General features: G+C 47.7%; 1 long non-coding RNA gene across 1 annotated transcript; it reads right to left on the bottom strand.

Annotated features, from left to right (window-relative positions):
• Positions 1-4,433: 4,433 nt before the first annotated feature.
• LOC310743162 lies at positions 4,434-16,251 on the bottom strand. Its single transcript, XR_014538838.1, has 2 exons — positions 16,100-16,251; positions 4,434-5,181 (listed from the first exon to the last, which is right to left on the bottom strand). It is a non-coding gene; the product is annotated as an uncharacterized lncRNA (long non-coding RNA).
• Between the last annotated feature and the right edge of the window lie 2,080 nt (positions 16,252-18,331).

The following is an 18,331-nucleotide window of genomic DNA, read 5'->3' on the forward strand; positions in this document are numbered from 1 at the left end:
AGGAGTGCTCTTATGGTGTTTCCTGCTTGGCAGGGGGTTGGACTCGATGGCCCTTGTGGTCTCTTCCAACTCTATGATTCTATGATTCTATGATTCTATGATTCTATGATTCTATGATTTCAGGGCCCCCGGTCAGCAACAAAGGAGAACCGCAAAGCCCCACGTGGGGCGCCATCTGTTACCGTAAAAATCTGGGTGCGAGGCTGCTCAGCCACCCAGCTCGTCGGACTAAGTCCGCGGGTCCCTGCGGAGGAAAATGAGCTCAGCCGGAGACAGGAGTAAGCTGCAGAAGATCCACGTTTATTGCGCAACAGGTTCAAGGCGAGATTGAACAGCGAGAAAGGGTTGACATAAACTTTTGAAACTTCCCTCCATGTCCCAGAATACAGTGCAAAATACATCCCAGTTACATCATGAATACATTAAAGAGAGGTGGGTTACACAGATTACATCATGAATACATTAAGAAGAGGTTGGGTTACACAGGATTAACACATGGAGGAGGGAGGGGGGAATATGCAGAGCTGGAGATATGCGCAGATAAGCACATCCTGATGAGAAGACAATGGTCCATGTACTGGCATTTCCTGGAGGAAAGGCTTGGCAGACAGGATTAGGGTCTTGACACCTTGCTTGAGGGATTATGGAGGACAGGGGAGGTGGGATGGAGTCCTAGAGAAATTGAGCAAATTGGCACGTTGATTTTCTATGACTTTTATAGATTTTAGTCCCTTTTGACATTGACAATTGGAAATAAATTTATATATTGTAGCGAAGAAGAAGGTGAAGAAGATATGCCCCCCCTTCCGTATCAGTTCGAGGCGATGACCTCAAGGGCGCCCGGCCCTACAAGGACCCCTCAGCCCCCTCACTGTTTTGCACTAAGCACCACGCAAAACCCAAGCCCCAAAATAAAGTGCCCTTTCCCTGGGTAGACCAGAGGAGCGAGTAGCGTATTTTATGAATGAACAGACTATTTGCCTACGGGAGCGTCCTGACCAATCAGCCTGCACCCAACGCAGCCTCCAGCCAATCAGCACAATGCATTTGGTCTGCAGCGTCAGCTCTTGCAGGCCTCCTTTACCTTCTGACAAGCTGTTGACAGCTCCCTGCTCTGAGAAGAATGGACTGACACCTCGTATCCTTGCTAAGCCCATCAAAATTGATACAATGTAGCAATTCGTTTCCCAAATGAGCTGCCACTGTTTCAAAGGGCTAAAAAAAAAAAAAATTCATACAAAATCACCCGTACCACCGATTCTCTTGCTTTCAATGCCAAACTGCTCCATTTCCTCAGGACTTCAAGACTGCCCAGTACCTTCCATAATCCCTCAAGCGGGAGGTCACGGTCACGTACACCCAGGAAAGACCTCATTGATGCCAAATCACCCAGTCTAGCCCTTCCTCCAGGCTCGGCCGGGTGACAGACTATGCAAACTAAGACCCCATTGTTCTCTTACCACCGGTACTCAGAACGTGCCTTTCAATACATGTTCCAACTCTGCATGTTTCCCCCTCCCTCCTCCATATGTTAATCCCGTGTAACCCACCCCTTTTCTGATGTAATTGTGATGTAGCAATGATGTAGTGATGATGCCTTTGAACTGTATCTGGGGTAATGGTGGGAAGTTTTAAAAGTTCATGTCACCCCATCCTCGGGGTTCAATCTTGCCTTGAACATGTTGCGCAATAAATGTGGATCTTCTCCAACTTGCTCCGGTCTCTGGCTGCGCTCCTTTTGTTCTGCAGGGAACCGCGGACTCAGTCCGACGAGATGGGTGGCAGAGCAGCCTCGCACCTAGATTTTCCTTAACAATGTCTTGTATATATAATAAATGTTCATAAATGTACCAACCAAGCACATACATAGATATGTGGACCACATGTCTGGAGCAGCTCAGGAAGACAGTCCTGAAACCATTCTGACTCCCAAACTGACCAAATGTTTTCTCTGCAAGGAGGGAGCGGGTGAGGGAACCTTCCCATTGTCTCAGGAATTGGGAAATCACCATCTCAAAGGAATGGCCAGACTACCAGGAAAGGGAATCAGATAAGGCATTATCAGATAACCTGGCAGACAGGAAAAACAACAACATTCACTATTCTGTTGCAGACCGCCTTTTCTGTGACGTAGGTATGATGTTTGTGGGGGGTGGTCTGGGGTTACACCCCTTCTGTGATGTCTGTACGATGTATGGAGGGGTGGTCTGGAGCTCCAGGGCAGGGAATTTAAAATGTCTATATAAGGGCAGGCACACCTTAGTTGGGGGTTCTCCTCAGGGGAGCACCCTGTTGCAGCAGATCAATCAAGATCAGGCTTACTAGCTACTTTGCTTCTCAATAGTCTCTGGTTGCCTCTGTTGTTTTCTCCTACCGATGGAGAACCTACAAGGGACTCTATAAAGGGCTCTTGTGTCACCCATAAGGGAAGAAGGGCAGCTTTTGTTTACAACAGATGGCACCCCAGATGGGACCTTTGGTTGCCCGATTCTGGGGACAAGGAAGGACTGGTGATCCAGCGCGCACCAGACCATTTGCCAGGAGGAGCCACCAGTCCTCTAGTGACCCCAGGGTCTGGAAAGAACTGGAGTTTCAGCGGGGCTAACCAGAGGAAGCAACGCTTGATCAGGCCAGCCACAAGTTGACTTATTTTTTAATATAATCTTTATTGATTTAAATTACACACATATATAAAGAATTTGCCATCTCATACTGCAAAAAAAGAAAATTAAAGAAAAAACAATGAAGAAAAAAGGAAAGAAGAAAATACAGAAAAACAAAGAAGAAATAGCAGATTTAAGTGCATAAAAAAACTTAAACTTCCTAATTAAATAAAAAAGACTTGTGACAAAATGAGGCTTCCGTTCATTCTCATTGTACTGTTTATACTGCCGTTGTCCCCCCCCCCACCAAGTTTTATATTCTTTAATGTTGTTCCGGTCTACTCCACAAACAGTATTTGTTGTGTTTACAAGTATCACTCAAGTTCTGCTAATATGGTGTGGTTGGCACAATATGATCTTATAGAATCCTCAAATATTCTCCATTCTCCCAATATTTTCTGGTTCAATACTCCTCTGACTCTTCCCATCAGTTTTGCTAGTTGTAACTATTCTAATAAGAGTATATGGCTTCTCTTGTTGATGTCCACAAGGGTATTTTTGGCTCAAGTATTCCTTTATATTTACTCCCGATTTTATATCACGATTTTCTTATCACATGGCTCAAAAATCCCCTTCACTTTTTCGTATATTAAAGAAGCATGGAATCCAGACCGATTCTCGTGGCCTTCCAAGTCTAATAGGTCCGTATCTTTTAGTGTAATCCAGTATTTTATCCAAACCAATCCTGCCGCCGCATGGTAGAATTCCAAATCTGGCAATGCAAAACCACCCTTCTCCTTTTTATCTGTTAATAACTGATGTTTAATTCTTGGTTTCTTTCCACTCCATATTAATCTAGATATTTCCTTTTTCCACTCCTTAAAACAATTCATTCCTCCTAAAATGGGCATTGTTTGGAATAAGAAAATCATTTTGGGGAGGATATTCATTTTCACAACCAAGAGGTGGAGTTTGGTCCAGGTTTCCATATTTTTTTAAAAAAATTCTTTCCATACTTTACTAGAGTTATCCTCATATAAATTTAAACTTTTATTTGAAATCCAGATCAGTAGGTAGTTAACCTTATTTTTAATTTCCAGGCCTGTTTCTCCTTGAAGTTCTTTTTTTTATTCCATTGTGAGGCTTTTTGTCAGTAATTTGGTTTTTTGGTAGTTTATTTTCAGCCCCAGGCCATAAATTAATCTAGCAAAAGACCCTGGGATGGCCAGGAGCAGCGCATGCGGACGTGAGTCTAGGAATGGAGAAGATTGTGGGAGGGATTCTCTGAAACACCCAGCAACCCAGATTCTCATCCTTTGCTGTCTCTTTTGCTTACGGTCTTCACTCCCAGTCTTCCTGGCAAGAGGTAGCGAGGAGGGGGAGGGGAGAACGGGAGAATTGGGGTTCTGCAATTAGAGAGGCAATGAACTGCAAGGGAAGAACCCCAATCAAAGCTCTCATTCCCTGTCGGGGAACCTGAGATCTGAAACTTTACCTTTTTGGCCAGTTTGGATAGCAAGGGACTTCGGCTCGGTTTCCAATTTCTCTTTTTATCGTAAATGCAGCTGCACCGGCAGCACCAAGATCCGGAAGGAAGTGACTGGTGTGCGTCAGAGCGCAAGGGCGTTTACAGTTCCCTTCCGTTCTCTCTGGAGCAGCCGGATTTGGCACTGGGCTGCCAGGCGTCCAATGGAAAGGGACTCTTTTCCCTAGAAGCAGAAAAGGTTGCTGGAACCCCATGGGATAAAGAGGGAGAAGGGCTTTGTAGAGTCCTTCGTAGAGAAGACGAACGACTGTCAGGTCAGAAAAGACCTGGGAAAAGGCGAGCGGGTTTTGGTTTTGGTTGAAAAATGGGATCCCCACATTCTAAGAGTTCTAACCGCCAGACTCAAAGGCATGTGCTGGTCACAGCAGGAGGGGGAGTCTCCCCGGATGCTTCAGCAGCCGGCCTCCTCTGGGTCTCCTGGCCCCCTCCTCTGCTCCCTCCAAGCCTGAACTGCTCTCTGCCCCAGACTCTTCCTGCTCACCAAACCCTGTTTCCTCCTCAGCTTGCAATATCTCCCCTTCTGGTCTGCTCCCTTTTCTCCCTCTTTCGGCTCATCGCCATCCCACCACCAGGAAGGCAGCCCTCCTTCTGAAACACCAAGAGAGTAAACAGACAGTTCTTTGAATGGAGAGGAGCAGAAAGCGGAGTCCCCTCAAGATCAGTATTGGGACCTGTGGCTTTTCAACTTGTTCATAAATGATCTAAACTTATGAGGGAGCAGGGAGGGGGCAGTTTACTGATGGCAGAAGATTGTCCAGGGTTGTTCAAACAAAGAAAGATTGCAAGGAGCTCCAAAGGGACTTCTCCAAACGGGGTGAATGGGCAGAAAATACAGTTCATTATCAATAAGATTAAAGTGATGCATGTTGGTACAAAAAACCAAACACCTGTTAATATCATGTACAGGCTCATGGGGTCTGAACTGGATTTCCCTGTGTGCTCTAGACCAGGGGAGAGGGGAGCTGGTCGCAGCAGGAGGGGGAATCTCTATGGATGCTTCAGCTGATGGCCTCCTCTGGGTCTCCTGGCCCCCTCCTCCCCTCCCTCTGAGTCTGAACTGCTCTCTGCCCCAGACTCTTCCCGCTCACCAAACCCTGTTTCCTCCTCAGCTTGCAAAATCTCCCCTTCCAGTCTGCTCCCCTTTCTCCCTCTTTTGGCTCATCCCCCCACCAGTCCCCAGGCTCTGAGCCTTCTTCCCTTGTGGGTCCCCCAACTGGTGCCTCCCCCCCCTCACCAGCCAGTCCATGACAACAGCAGCAGCTACAGCACTGTGGTCCTCTGGTGGGAAAACTCCTGAGTACATGACTGAATCAAAAATTCTGGGACTATGGAAAAATACTATCTTCCTCAAACCCCAGAATGAGCAGGAGCTCTGGGGTTGCCCCATGGGGTTCATGAGTGAAGATGAGCCCCCCAGGAGACTTCCCTGGTACCTGCAGCCCCTCATTCCCCCTCTTGAAATTAGGCTGGGGGGGAAATCTCCCATTCAATTTCAGTATTTCAAGATTTCTTCAGAACGCGCAGGGCAGGAGGCAGCGATGAAGTTCTGGTGAAGAAGCAGTGCTGGGAGATCATGCGGTGGGGGGGGGTGACAGAGTTTGGTGCAAAAACCAAAGGTACTTTCATCTAAAATTATACTCACTATTGTGAGATGTTGCCTGCATTATTTCATTATTATACAGTTTTACATATAAACACCAGAACTTCACATAGACCTCATGATTTTAGGAATGATTTCCTGCTGAGTTCATTGCTCAGAGGGGACTTTGAGAGGAAGACGTCCCACACTCCATACATCTAAATGGGTTCTCCCAGGTGAGAGTCCCTGGATGTTCCTTGATAACTCCGTTATAAATAAAGCACTTTTTGCAGTCTTTTCATTTAAACTGCTTCTCCTCTTTGAGGTTGTTGATGGTTTGAAGGGTTTCAACTCTTAAAGTTCTTTCTGTCCATATGTCTGTTGATTTTGAACTTCCACTAAGAGTGAACCTCTATCTACTTTCCTGATATTTAAATGGTTTGTCTTTTGTGTGAGTTTGTTGACAAAAATCAAGGGTTCCACTCGGACTGAAGCTCTTTCCACACTCCATGCATTTAAATGGTTTCTCCCCTGTGTGAGTCCATTGATGATTTCTAAGGCTTCCATTTTCACTAAAGCTCTTCCCACACTCGATACATTTATATGGTTTCTCCCCTGTGTGAGTCCGTTGATGATTTCTAAGGTGTGCACTCCGATTGAAGCTATTTCCACAATCCATACATTTAAATCATTTCATACCGATGTGAGCCTGTTGATGTCTTCTCAGGTTTCCACTAAAACGGAAGCTCTTTCCACACTCCATACATTTAAATGGTTTCACCCCTGTGTGAGTCCGTTGATGTTGTCTAAGGCTTCCACTATTACTAAAGCTCTTTCCACACTCGATACATTTATATGGTTTCTCCCCTGTGTGAGTCCGTTGATGTTGTCTAAGGCTTTCACTGAAACTGAAGCTCTTTCCACACTCCACGCATTTAAATGGTTTCTCCCCTGTGTGAGTCCGTTGATGGGATCTAAGGTTTCCATTCCGACTGAAGTCCTTTCCACACTCCATACATTTAAATGGTTTCTCACCTGTGTGAGTCCGTTGATGGTTCCTAAGGCTTCCATTTTCACTAAAGCTCTTTCCACACTCCATACATTGAAATGGTTTCTCCCCTGTGTGAGTCCGTTGATGGGATCTAAGGAATCCATTCTGACTGAAGTCCTTTCCACACTCCATACATTTAAATGGTTTCTCACCTGTGTGAGTCCTTTGATGGGATCTAAGGTGTCCATTCTGACTGAAGCTCTTTCCACACTCCATGCATTTAAATGGTTTCTCCCCTGTGTGAGTCCGTTGATGGGATCTAAGGTGTCCATTCTGACTGAAGTCCTTTCCACACTCCATACATTTAAATGGTTTCTCCCCTGTGTGAGTCCGTTGATGGGATCTAAGGAATCCATTCCGACTGAAGTCCTTTCCACACTCCATACATTTAAATGGTTTCTCACCTGTGTGAGTCCTTTGATGGGATCTAAGGTGTCCATTCTGACTGAAGCTCTTTCCACACTCCATGCATTTAAATGGTTTCTCCCCTGTGTGAGTCCGTTGATGGGATCTAAGATTTCCATTCTGACTGAAGTCCTTTCCACACTCCATACATTTAAATGGTTTCTCACCTGTGTGAGTCTGTTGATGTTTACTAAGGCTTCCACTATTATTAAAGTTCTTTCCACACTCCATACATTCATATGGTTTCTCCCCTGTGTGAGTCCGTTTGTGCAATTTCAGGTTTCCACTCTGACTGAAGTTCTTCCCGCACTCCCTGTACTTAAAATGTTTTCTCTCTCTGTGAGTCCGCTGGTGTGTTCTAAGTTTTGCATTGAAAGAGAAGCTGTTTCCGCACTCCATACCTTTTAAATGGGTTCTTTCCTTTTTGTGTTCGTTGATGTGAACTATGTGTGCTCATTCAGTGAAGCATATTCCACATTTCACACATTTTAATGGCTATTCCTAATGAAACAAAAGGGGTCCTGTCCCCTGCAATTCTGTCTTCTCCATCACCTTTTTCAGAGTGGGCATAAAGGAAATCCTGTTTGGGTTTCAGGAAAGAGAACACAGGGAAAAAAGGACACATCAACCGCCATTAGCACCTTCTCTTATTTCAACATCTGCTACGTTCTCCCATGTCCTCCCCGTGTTCCCAATTTTTAGGAAATGAAAATGGTATGTCAAATGGTAGTAATGCATCAGGAACCTTTCATAATGCTCAATCATCTTTAATAACACAGCATAATTTCTGACATTGAATTATATATAAATTGCAGTATTGAAATGCGCCTGCTCCCACTTCATATTCTGATATTACTCTACTCTGCTTGTGTGTTTCCTACTTGAGTGCTGTTTTGGTATGCTAAGTCAGGATTTTACTGTGAGTTACATTTTTGCTATTTTTTGGATCCTGTTATGCTTATCTGTCTTCAGTAATAAATTTCTCAGCTGAATTATTTTTTTGCTGCCTCTGTGTTTGTTCCTACTCTGCTAACTATACATCGATCATTATGGAGGAGCAAGATCTGCAACTTCAAGCCCTCAACAGCCTCGGCCCTGTGGACCTCAAGGAGCATCTTCACCCCCATCGCTCAGTCCGGACAGGGAGGTCCGCCTCTGAGGGTCTTCTGCTGGTTCCCTTGCTGTTAGAAGTGAAGTTCCAGGGAACCAGGCAGAGGGCCTCCTGCCCCATGGAATGCCCTCCCTTCCGAGGGCAAGGACGTAGGCAACCATCTGACATTTAGAAGACAGCTGTATCAGGAGGTTTTTAATGTTGGATGTTTTACTGTCTTGTATATGTACTGTACTGTCAGGAAGGTAAACGGCCTTTCCGTGAGCTGCTCTGGTTCGCCAGAAGCAGCTTAGTCATGCTGGCCACATGACCCGGAAGCTGTACGCTGCCTCCCTTGGGCAATAAAGCGAGATGAGCGCCGTAACCCCAGAGTCGGCCACGACTGGACCTAATGGTCAGGGGTCCCTTTACCTTTATGTACTGTAAGCTGCCCAGAGTGGCTGGGGGAAGATACTAATACTAGAACTTCTACAGTGGTACCTTGTGTTACAGACACTTCTAACCCAGTTAGAAGGTTACAGACTCTGCTAACCCAGAAATAGTACCTTTTGTTAAGAACTTTGTTTCAGGATGAGAACAGAAATCGCATGGTGGCAGCAGGAGGCCCCATTAGCTAAAGTGGTACCACAGGTTAAGAACAGTTTCAGGTTAAGAATGGACCTCCAGAAAGAATTCAGTTCTTAACCCGAGGTACCACTGCACTATTATTTTTATCATGTGATTTTTTGCTGTTAATTTGGAATTTGTACTGCAATATCAGCTCACGAAATGTTATGGGTGGAGAAAATCACAGGGTTGCCGTAAACTATAATCCCACCCACAAACTCTCATTCACATACAGTCTGTAAATTTGGGGAGGTCACACACCTCACCTGTGCTAATACTGGCAGTCTTGGGACCGCACAGGCACACCCGGTGTGTAGAGCCTCCAGCCACAGGCACTGTCTATCCTGAAAATGGATCCTTTGACTGGGAAGATTCAGGCAGTCACTGTCATCGGATGATGATGGATTGTATCTCAGCTTGTCAGTCACTCTGACATTGCCTACAAAGAGTAAGAGGAACAGAAATGCTTTTGAGGTGCAACTTCTGTATCGATCCTGAGAGCCATTCCATGGACTCTGCACCCCTGTTTCTGATGACAGGTGTACATTATCCTCATACACAGTGGAAAAGACAATAAAGATGGAATCCTGAGGGAGAGGAAAAGGTTTCTGGCTGCTTCCTGGGTGGGATTGCGGAAACCAAGAGCCGCTTCTGAGAAGGCCTCCCCCCTCCCCTCTTCCTCTCGGGATTTCCTCTCCTCTCCAGGGGACCAATGGCTGGACTGGGCAGGGGCTTATGGGGGCTCATGGGGTGGGAAGAGGATGGAGCTTGCAGGAAGGAGGGGTGGGGGGACTGGACCCCCCACTTTCCAGGGATCCCTCCCTGGTCGCCTTGAAGGGGGGGGGTCGATTCCTGGGCGGGAGGGAGAAGCCAAGGCGCCCACCCCGAGATTTCCCAAGGAAGCCACGATGGAGACTTTTCTCCAAAGACTGGTCCTCCTATCTCCCCCCCATGCTGTGCTTCTTTGCCCCAGGGATGCTCTCCCCCCCCTTGGTCCCCTTCGTCTCTCCCGGAGTCTCCCCTGCATCCAGACGCCCCCTTGGCTCACCCCTCGCCAGGCGCCCCCCATCTCTCCGCCCCTTTAGCCCCCCAAGACGAGCAAGGGGGGACAGGGGGGTCTCTATCCTGGCTTCTCTCCGCGCCCCAGGGATGCCTGCGCGGGGGAAACGGGGCCAGGGAGTCCTCGTGGGTGGGCGCCGCATCTCCGCCCCTTGGCAGCACGCGTGCAGGATCCAGGCCCCACGGAAGGCGCTTGGGGGAGCTGGAGGGGTCTCTGGGTCCTTTTCTCCCCCTTCCCCCCCCGTGACCCATTTACCTCTTTGTCCTCGCTCCCGATTCTCCTTTCCTGCAACATCCACGGGGGGGGGGGGTCCTCTGCCTCCTCCCTCCCCTTTCCGAAAGCGCTCCCCTAGAGCTGTGGGGCGGAGCAGCAATCCGGAGTGGAAGCTCCACTTGCGGGAGAAGAAGGGAGGTTGGGAGGGGGGCTCCCCCCCCATTCCCGGAGCAGAAGCCGGATTGGAGGAGGAGGAGGAAGGGGTGGGATGTTTGGGGGCGGGATCTGGGGTTGTGGGGGCGGGGTGAGAGGAGGAGGTGCCGGGAGGGGAGGGAAAGAATTGAGGGGGGAGGAGAAGGTTCCCCCCTCCCCTCTTCCTTCTGGGATCAGGAGAGTGGGGGAGGGGCTGATCCCGGAGATCCAGCTGCAAAGTGGGTCCCGTCCCTCCTACAAGGTTTGCATTGCAACATCCTCCCCTCCCCCACCTCACGAGCTTAGATCCCTCCGTGTTTTAGGTCTTGGTGCTGTTCAAAGCAGGAACGGGGGGGGCAGCTAAACGACTCCCCCCAAATCCCAACTCCCCACCCCAACCTCTGACTAAGGCCAGGACAATGACCGTGGACACAGGCCCCGTCCATGCACAACAGCCAAGAGGCTCAGAAAAGCAGCCGATACAATTGGAGCCAGAAGCGGATTCCAAAATCTGAGGGATCCCTTGGACAAGAAACAAGGAGACCAGCCAGGAAGAGCAGAGCAAAAGAGCAGCCAGTAGGTCTTGATTGAAGACTGTCGCCACAGGACTCCCACCTGCCACCAGGTGGAACAAGATGGAAGCTCCGAACAAAAGAAGACCTCAACTTTTATTAGCTGCTAATCCCCCATGCTACACCCCCAGGACTACATCATGACCACATCAATGACACATCACAAAGAGGAGGGGCTCAGGGAGAAGAAGAAGAGTTTGAATTTGGTATCCCGCTTTATCACTCCCCTTCAGGAGTCTCAAAGCGGCTAACATTCTCCTTTCCCTTCCTCCCCCCCAACAAACACTCTGTGAGGTGAGTGGGGCTGAGAGACCTCAGAGAAGTGTGACTTCTCTGAAGGAGGAGGAGTTGTGGTGGTAACCTGAGGGTCTTCTCACCTGTCCGGTTCCTTCTTTCCCCTCCCCCATGATTACATTCCTGAGGACAAAGGGGAGTTCACTGTTTCCTGCCCCCGGAGGGAAGGGCTGGTCACTGTCCTGTGTTTCAGTCCGTACTGAATCCACTTCCATTTGCAGGTCCTTTGTGAGTGGAATGATCTTCTGTCCAGGACCATCAAGGTTGGCATGCCAACTGGGACGGGCTCGCTGCGGACGTGTTGGCTGCCTTGTGCCAAGTCTCCCCCCTTTGATAGTCCTTCGCTCATGGTGCAAAATAAAAGTGGAACGGTGCAGATCCGATGTACGGCTGATTTTCTATGAATTTATAACAGAAGCATTGCGTATGTCGTGTGAGATTTTGACCAGCTTCGGCCCATCTGAAGCTGATACAGGCTCGTCTTATCTTGAGCCCAAGCAGAGCGTCGTCACACAGCAGAAGGATAAGCAGGTAATGTGCCACATGCTGACTTTATTTACAAGCTATGCTGAGAGCATACAAACATGCATCCTGCCTCTGTGAGAGCAGAGAAGCAACTCTCTCGACACAAAGAAACCGAGAGAACAGTGAAAAACAGGAAACCAGTGTACGTCACATCCAGTCTCCCATTCACGTGGGAACCCAACAGTAACTCTGTACACAATTGTCTTGTGACTGCAGTTGCTGGAAATAGAACAGGGAAATAGAAACCAACAGGTTGTGTGTGAGTGTGAGTGTGTGTGTGTTGTGTTCGTACAAACTGAGTGATTGAGGGGGGGGGGGTTTCCTGCCACATATGAATCCCAATCCCAAAGAAGGGCAGTGCCAAAGAATACTTAAGCAGTATGTGGACCGAGAACTCCCAGAAGTGCAAGCTGGATTTCGAAGGCTCAGAGGTACCAGAGACCAAATTGCAAACATGCGCTGGATTATGGAGACTACAGAACATCCTTAGACTGTGTTGGGCACAGCAAACTATGGCGAGTTCTTAAAGAAATGGGAGTGCCTGATCACCTCATCTGTCTCCTGAGAAATCTTTATGTGGAACAAGAAGGAGGACGGTATATTGTCCCCTTGCTTATTTAACGTAAATGCAGAATTCATCATGCGAAAGGCTGGGCTGGATGAATCCTGTAATAAAAAATGTAAGGTCTTTTATTCGAACCAATCCTGCCTCCGCATGATAGAATTGCAAATCTGGCAATGCAAAACCTCCTCTCTCCTTTTTATCTGTTAATAACGGGTGTTTAGTTCTCCGTTTCTTTCCACTCCATATAAATGTAGATATTTCCCTTTTCCATTCCTTAAAACAATTCATTTCTCCTAAAATGGGCATTGTTTGGAATAAGAAAATCATTCTGGGGAGGATTCATTACATGAATCCATGTGCTGGTCGCAGCAGGGGGGGGGGAGTCTCCCTGGAAGCTTCAGCATCCGGCCTCCTCTGGGTCTCCTGGCCCCCTCCTCTCCTCCCTCTGAGCCTGAAATGCTCTCTGCCCCAGCCTCTTCCCGCTCATCAAACCCTGTTTCCTCCTCAGCTTACAACATCTCCCCTTCCGGTCTGCTCCCTTTTCTCCCTATTTCAGCTCATCCAACCACCAGTCCCCAGGATCTGAGCCTTCTTCCCTTGTGGGTCCCCAGCTGGTGCCTCCCCCCCCCCACCAGCCAGTCCATGACAACAGCAGCAGCCACAGCACTGTGGTCCTCTGGTAGGAAAACTCCCGAGTAGCATGATTGAAGCAAAACTTCTGGGACTATGGAAAAATACTATCTTCCTCAAACCCCAGAATGAGCAGGAGCTCTGGGGTTGCCCCAGGGGTTCATGAGTGAAGATGCCCCCCCCCCGGAGATTTCCCTGGTACCTGCAGCCCCTCATTCCACCTCTTGAAATTAGGCTTGGCGGGAAATCTCCCATTCATTTACAGTATATTAAGATCCAATGTACGGCTGATTTTCTATGCATTTATAACAGAAGTGTTGCGTGTGTTGTGTGTGTGTGTCGGGTTTGTACAAACTGAATAATTGGGGGGGGGGGGTTCCTGCCACACATGAATCCCAATCCCAAAGAAGGGCAGTGCCAAAGAATGCTCCACCTACCGCACAATTGCACTCATTTCACACACTAGCAAGGTTATGCTTAAAATGCTACAAGGCAGGCTTAAGCAGTATGTGGACCGAGAACTCCCAGAAGTGCAAGCTGGATTTCGAAGGCTCAGAGGTACCAGAGACCAAATTGCAAACATGCGCTGGATTTTGGAGAAAGCTAGAAAACATTTACCTCTGCTTCATTGACTATACAACAAACTTTGACTGTGTCAACCACAGCAAACTATATCAAGTTCTTAAAGAAATGGGAGTGCCTGATCACCTCATCTGTCTCCTGAGAAATCTCTTTGTGTACAAGAAGCTACAGTTAGAACTGGATATGGAACAACTGATTGGTTCAAAATTGGGAAAGGAGGACGCCAAGGCTGTATATTCTCTCCCTCCTTATTTAACGTAAATACAGAATTCATCATGCAAAAGGCTGGACTGGATGAATCATGTAATAAAAAAATTAAGGTCTTATATATATAATAAATGTTCATAAATGTACCAACAAAGAACATACATAGATATGTCGACCACATGTCTGGAGCAGCTCAGGAAGACCGTCCTGAAACCATTTTGACTCCCAATCTGACCAAATGTTTTCTCTGCAAGGAGGGAGGGGGTGAAGGAACCTTCCCATTGTCTCAGGAATTGGGAAATCACCATCTCAAAGGAATGGCCAGACTACCAGGAAAGGGAATCAGATAAGGCATTATCAGATAACCGGGCAGACAGGAAAAATGACAACATCCACATTTCTGTTGCAGACCGCCTTTTCTGTGATGCAGGTATGATGTTTGTGGGGGGTGGTCTGGGGTTACACCCCTTCTGTGATGTATGTGTGATGTATGGAGGGGTGGTCTTCAGCTCCAGGGCAGGGAGTTTAAAATGTCTATATAAGGGCAGGCACGCCTTCGTTTGGGATCCTCCTCAGGGGAGCACCCTGCTGCAGCAGATCAATAAAGATCAGGCTTACTAGCTGCTTTGCTTCTCAATAGTCTCTGGTTGGCCTCTGTTATTTCTCTGAAACACCCAACAACCCAGATTCTCATCCTTTGCTGTCTCTTTTGCTTACGGTCTTCACTCCCAGCCTTCCTGGCAAGAGGTAGCGAGGAGGGGGAGGGGAGAACGGGAGAATTGGGGTTCTGCAATTAGAGGGGCAATTAACTGCAAGGGGAGAACGCCAATCAAAGCTCTCATTCCCTGTCGGGGAACCTGAGATTTGAAACTTTCCCTTTTTCCCAAGGAAGATACCCCAATGCTCGTCCAAGTGGCCACTTTGGATAGCAAGGGACTTGGGCTCACTTTCCAATTTCTCTTTTTCTCGTAAATGCAGCTGCACCCACAGCACCAAGATCCGGGAGGAAGTGACTGGTGTGCGTCAGAGCGCAAGGGCGTTTACAGTTCCTTTCCGTTCTCTCTGGAGCAGCCGGATTTGGCACTGGGCTGCCAGGCGTCCAATGGAAAGGGACTCTCTTCCCTAGAGTGTAAGAGGCAGAAAAGGTTGCTGGGACCCCATGGTAAGTAAAGGGAGGGAGAAGGACTTTGTAGCGTCCTTCGTAGAGAAGACGAACGACTGTCAGGTCAGGAAAGACCTGGGAAAAGGCTGGCGGGTTTTGGCTTTGGTTGAAAAATGGGATCCCCACATTCTAAGAGTTCTAACCGCCAGACTCAGAGGCATGTGCTGGTCGCAGCAGGAGGGGGAGTCTCCCTGGATGCTTCAGCAGCCGGCCTCCTCTGGGTCTCCTGGCCCCCTCCTCTCCTCCCTCTGAGCCTGAACTGCTCTCTGCCCCAGACTCTTCCTGCTCCCCAAACCCTGTTTCCTCCTCAGCTTGCAACACTTCCCCTCCCATTCTGCTCCCCTTTCTCCCTCTTTCGGCTCATCACCATCCCACCACCAGGAAGGCAGCCCTCCTTCTGAAACACCGAGAGTAAACTGACAGTTCTCTGAATGGAGAGGAGCAGAAAGCGGAGTCCCCTCAAGATCAGTATTGGGACCTGTGGCTTTTCAACTTGTTCATAAATGATCTAGACTTAGGAGGGAGCAGGGAGGGGGCAAAGTTTGCTGATGGCAGCAAATTGTCCAGGGTTGTTCAAACAAAGAGAGATTGCAAGGAGCTCCAAAGGGCCTTCTCCATACAGGGTGAATGGGCAGAAAATACAGTTCATTATCAATAAGATTAAAGGGATGCATGTTGGGACAAAAAACCAAACACCTGTTAATATCATGTACAGGCTCATGGGGTCTGAAGTGGATTTCCCTGTGTGCTCTAGACCAGGGGAGAGGGGAGCTGGTTGCAGCAGGAGGGGGAATCTCTATGGATGCCTCAGCTGACGGCCTTCTCTGGGTCTCCCAATATTGGGATACTGCCAGGGAGATAAAGTCCATCTGAGCCCCCGAGCTCCTTGCCGGACGATCCATCGACCTCCCGTAGTCACGCAGTACCAGCAATTTAGCAACACAAAGCCTCAGGCTTTGTGCACACTCTAACAGCAGAATTCACACAGCAAAAGTTGCACAGCAGGACAGCATATTTACAGTTTATTCAGCGTAGGTCAGAACAAAAGAAGACATGACCGTCTGCTCCAACTGCTCAGGCAAACAGCCGAAAACGAAAGGAACAGACAACATAAACATCCTGTGAGACAGGACATGCGCAGGCTGTTATACAAACACCCTGCTCCCTTTTAAGGTGGAACGGAAATATCCTAACACTCTCCTCCCTCTGAGTCTGAACTGCTCTCTGCCACAGACTCTTCCAGCTCACCAAACCCTGTTTCCTCCTCAGCTTGCAACATCTCCCCTTCCGATCTGCTCCCCTTTCTCCCTCTTTCGGCTCATCCCCCCACCCGTCCCTGGGCTCTGAGCCTTCTGCCCTTGTGGGTCCCCCAACTGGTGCCTCCCCCCCCTCACCAACCAGTCCATGACAACAACAACAGCCACAGCACTGTGGTCCTCTGGTAGGAAAACTCCTGAGTAGCATGATTGAATCAAAACTTCTGGGACTATGGAAAAATACTATCTTCCTCAAACCCCAGAATGAGCAGGAGCTCTGGGGTTGCCCCATGGGGTTCATGAGTGAAGATGAGCCCCCCAGGAGACTTCCCTGGTACCTGCAGGCCCTCCTTCCCCCTCTTGAAATTAGGCTTGGGGGAAAATCTCCCATTCAATTTCAGTATTCCAAGTTTTCTTCAGAACGTGCAGGGCAGGAGGCAGCGATAAAGTTCTGGTGAAGAAGCAGTGCTGGGAGATCATGCGGTGGGGGGGGGGGTGAGAGAGTTTGGTGCAAAAACCAAAGGTACTTTCATCTAAAATTATACTCACTATTGTGAGATGTTGCCTTCATTATTTCATTATTATGCAGTTTTACATATAAACACCAGAACTTCACATATACCTCATGCTTTTAGGAATGATTTCCGGCTGAGTTTATTGATCAGAGTGGACTCTGAGAGGAAGACGTCCCACACTCCATACATCTAAATGGGTTCTCTCATGTGAGAGTCCCTTGATGTTCCTTAAATACTCCTTATAAATAAAGCACTTTTTGCAGTCTTTTCATATAAACTGCTTCTCCTCTTTGAGTTTGTGATGGTTTGAAGGGCGTCAACTGTTAAAGTTCTTCCTGTCCATAAGTCTGTTGATTCTGAACTTCCACTAACAGTGAACCTCTATCTACTTTCCTGATATTTATATGGTTTGTCTTTTGTTTGAGTTTGTTGACATAAATCAAGGGTTCCACTCTGACTGAAGCTCCTTTTACAGTCCATACCTTTAAATGGTTTCTCCCGTCTGAGTCCGTTGATGTGTTCTAAGTTTTCCATTATCACTAAAGCTCTTTCCACACTCCATACATTTAAATTGTTTCTTACCGATGTGAGCATGTTGATGTCTTCTCAGGTTTCCACTATAACTGAAGCTCTTTCCCCATTTCATACATTTAAAAAGGTTTCTCCCCTGTGTGAGTCCGTTGATGTCTTCTAAGGTTTCCACTATTACTAAAGCTGTTTCCACACTTGATACATTTATATGGTTTCTCCCCTGTGTGAGTCCGTTGATGTTTTCTAAGGTGTGTACTCCGACTGAAGTCCTTGCCACACTCCATACATTTAAATGGTTTCTCCCCTGTGTGAGTCCGTTGATGTTCTCTAAGGCTTCCACTATCACTAAAGCTCCTTCCACACTCCATGCATTTAAATGGTTTCTCCCCTGTGTGAGTCCGTTGATGTTGTCTAAGGTGTGTTCTCCGACAGAAGTCCTTGCCACACTCCATACATTTAAATGGTTTCTCCCCTGTGTGAGTCCGTTGATGTTCTCTAAGGCTTCCACTATCACTAAAGCTCCTTCCACACTCCATGCATTTAAATGGTTTCTCCCCTGTGTGAGTCCGTTGATGTGATCTAAGGCTTCCACTAACACTAAAGCTCTTTTCACACTCCATGCATTTAAATGGTTTCTCCCCTGTGTGAGTCCGTTGATGTATTCTAAGGGTTGCATTGAAATTGAAGCTCTTTCCACACTCCATACATTGATATGGTTTCTCCCCTGTGTGAGTCCGTTGATGTCTTCTAAGGCTTCCATTTTCACCAAAGCCCTTTCCACACTCCATACATTGATATGGTTTCTCCCCTGTGTGAGTCTGTTGATGTCTTCTAAGGCTTCCATTTTCACCAAAGCTCTTTCCACACTCCATGCATTTATATGGTTTCTCCCCTGTGTGAGTCCGTTGATGTCTTCTCAGGTTTCCACTATTATTAAAGCTCTTTCCACACTCCATGCATTTATATGGTTTCTCCCCTGTGTGAGTCTGTTGATGTGATCTAAGGTGTGAACTTTTACTGAAGTCCTTTCCACACTCCATGCATTTAAATGGTTTCTCCCCTGTGTGAGTCCGTTCATGTTGTCTAAGGCTTCCACTATGACGAAAGCTCGTTCCACACTCAGTGC

The sequence above is a fragment of the Podarcis filfolensis genome (genome assembly GCF_964270895.1).
Source record: "Podarcis filfolensis genome assembly, chromosome: 10".
Taxonomy (NCBI): domain Eukaryota; kingdom Metazoa; phylum Chordata; class Lepidosauria; order Squamata; family Lacertidae; genus Podarcis; species Podarcis filfolensis.